The sequence below is a fragment of the Poecilia reticulata genome, linkage group LG15, assembly GCF_000633615.1.
Source record: "Poecilia reticulata strain Guanapo linkage group LG15, Guppy_female_1.0+MT, whole genome shotgun sequence".
In the NCBI taxonomy this organism is placed as follows: Eukaryota; Metazoa; Chordata; class Actinopteri; order Cyprinodontiformes; family Poeciliidae; genus Poecilia; species Poecilia reticulata.
In genome coordinates, this window is record NC_024345.1 from 9,323,991 (window position 1) to 9,326,897 (window position 2,907).

Here is a 2,907-nt window from a genome sequence, read left to right on the forward strand (position 1 = left end):
TGCACTGGTTGCTTATCCACATTCAGCTCAGAGGCCAGGTCTCCTAAAATGAAGGAAGAGTCACTTTGGGTGTCAAGCAGGGCATATGTGAGTATTTCTTTCTGTGGCTCTGATGTAGCTGACACAAAAACTGGTACTATGCTGGATGTTGCAGATGTTTTTCTTGTAAGTACATGGGTCATGACTTTATGTACTTCCCTGTTTGCATTTTCAGCTGGAGAAACGGAGTCCTCAGTTTTAGTTTCTTTGGGTTCTTTTATCCCCTCTTTGTGGAGACAGGTAGGGTGATGTCGGCCACACTTACTGCATGAGTGACGTACTTTGCATTCTTTAGTCACATGGCCTTTTCTCAAACATCCGAARCAGAGGTGATTTTCACGAATGAAAACTTTCTTTTCATCAATGGTTTTTGYTGCAAATGTAGGACACTTGGCCACACAATGCAGTTCGTCCTTGCAAAACAAACAAGGTGGCTTAAGTTTAGGAACGACCACTGTGGGGAAGGGAGACTTTGACTGGACAGTTGTAGTAAGTGCTTTAGCTCTCTTAATGTGTCTCTCTTCTGTTTTTTCACTTATTAGGAATGGTGAGGCGACAGGGTGGCAAGCAACTTTCGCTTCYTTTTGTAAGAACTGTGTGAAGTGAGCAAAATCACTTATGGTACTCCTGATGTTTGTCTAAMTCTTCCACAACAATACGACTCCATCTCTGTATTATCCAGTCTGGCAGTTTTTTGAGAAGCTTGTGATTTTCCTCACAATCATKAAGGATTTCTAGGCCCTTGACTTGGGGAATAGCCTCTGCGCAGCTCTGAAGAAAGTCTGCAAACTCTCTCAGTGCTAAAGGATCGTTGGCAGCTATTTTGGGCCATTTTGTAAGYTTGTTTCTAAATGCTCTTTGCACAATGAATGGGCTGCCATACCTTTCTTGCAGAACATTCCAGATGCTCTGGTATGCCTCTTCAGTGTTACGATAAAAATATCCCTCTACTGCCTTTCGAGCTTCACCTGCAATATAACTCTTTAGATACAATATTTTCTCACATGCAGGTAGGGGTTTGTTGCCAATTAGTGCCATAAAGGATACTTTCCAGTCAACAAACTTCAGAGGGTCACCACTAAAAATAGCCGGCTCAGGTACTGGAAGTCGGTTTAAGGTAAGGGAGTTTGCTAGAGCTTCAGCTAAACTAAGTTCTCCTCGTTCTGCACCGGTGTAGTGATGCTTAAACGACGGAGCCAACGGATTTAAGGAGGGCTGTGGTACACTGACRGAGTCATTTAGAGCGTTCTCAAAGTTGTTGCAGGATGCTAGATCACAGCTTTCAACATCATWTAGAGTGCTTAAAGCTCTTACACGTGCTGCTGCTATTCTTACTTCACTTTCTGCCTTTAAATGCTGCAGTTWAATTTTTTCCTGCTCAAGCCTTGCCTTCGTTTCCACTTCTTCTTGTTTTAACTTTGCCAGTGYTTCATTTTCCTTCAACTTCCATTCATTCTCCATGTGGTTGACTTTAGTTTGCTGTGCAAGTATTTCATGCGYAGCCTTTGCTTGTTCCATTTTAGCTGCAAATTCAGCTTCTGCTTCACGGTTGCTTGAAGAATCCGTCTTTGAGTGTGCAACTGAACCGTCTGGGAACGATGTTTCAGTTTTTGTATCTCCAAACACAGAGCCATAGTCATTTTTGTTTAGTATCAGCCTTACTCTTTCCTTCTCAAGATGATCATTGAAGGGCTGATCAATATTTTCTTGTCGTTTAGCAATAATCTCACAAATGTCTGTTGTAAGCACMGTGCARGCATCCATTCTTTTTACTACGTTTGGAGTCATGTTTTGGTTGCGGCGAATGGGTTCATAATGTTGTTGTACAGCCGCATGCTTGTCCCTTATGTCATGACTGGCACTGTTTAAATCTCCAGGTGAGCAGAAGGCCTTCAGTTTTGTTCTAATTTCTTTAGCAGACTCCTTCCAAGAATTATATGCTCTGTTAAATGCTCGTTCATGTTTCTTTGCATCCTGTTCATGCATTTCTTTGCCCTTTTCGGTTAGGCGTCTTTCACGATTGCTGGATCTCACCTCTTGCTGTTCTAAGTTGTCAGGTTCTTCAGCAGGGTACAACATTTTGTTCCTTTAATGCGTGTGTTTGCTCTTTGTAGTAATGTCTGGACTTAAATTTGAATAAGTGTTGCTTTAACTTCAAGACTATATGGGAAACAACACTCAAATCAGACATTTAAACCATATAGGTGTACAATTTAGCATCCACACATAACAAATGTGACTGTAAATACTGCTGATATACCACAAATTATTHAGAGGATAAGTAACCCATACAATTTAAGAAATAGCATTTACTTAATGCACACGAACTGTAGCTTTAAGACAATAAAACCACGACTGCATTTAAGGCTTTAAATTCTTAATTACTGTGCAGGTAATTTGGTCTTTTTATCAGCAAAGTCCTTATTGAGTAAAATACCTGAACCTTTATGAATAACCGAGACAGAGTCCAATATGAAGAGTCGTGAGGAAGTGACAATGATTCTTGACAGGAGTTGAGTCTCTCTCGGCTGGCGCAGGCCTTGCTCGACTGACACGTGGGTTGTACTCGCCAGATATGGGACCGTCTTTCACTCAGCGTCGAGTTTTCACTGTAGCAGTCCCTCAGACCCAAGAAAACACGGACTTCTTTTGAACCAAGTTGTTGCACTGAATACACCGTGCTTCGAATACATCGTGAAAACTAAAAGAAAAGAAAATACATTTTGCTTAAGTGCKTTTGTTTGACAAACATGAATACATAATAATAACGCTAACTTAAACTTATAGAGCTCTAAACATGTACCTCGCTCCGCTGTCCAAGGGCTGCAAAGTTTATGGCGGTAAAGTCCGTGCTGTGCTGTCTTTAGC

The 2,907-nt window shown here is 41.4% G+C and overlaps 1 protein-coding gene across 1 annotated transcript in view; it reads left to right on the plus strand.

Moving 5' to 3' along the window:
* cdh5 (cadherin 5) overlaps positions 1-2,907 on the plus strand; it is a 70,929-nt gene that overhangs the window by 18,446 nt on the left and 49,576 nt on the right. The window lies entirely within an intron of this gene.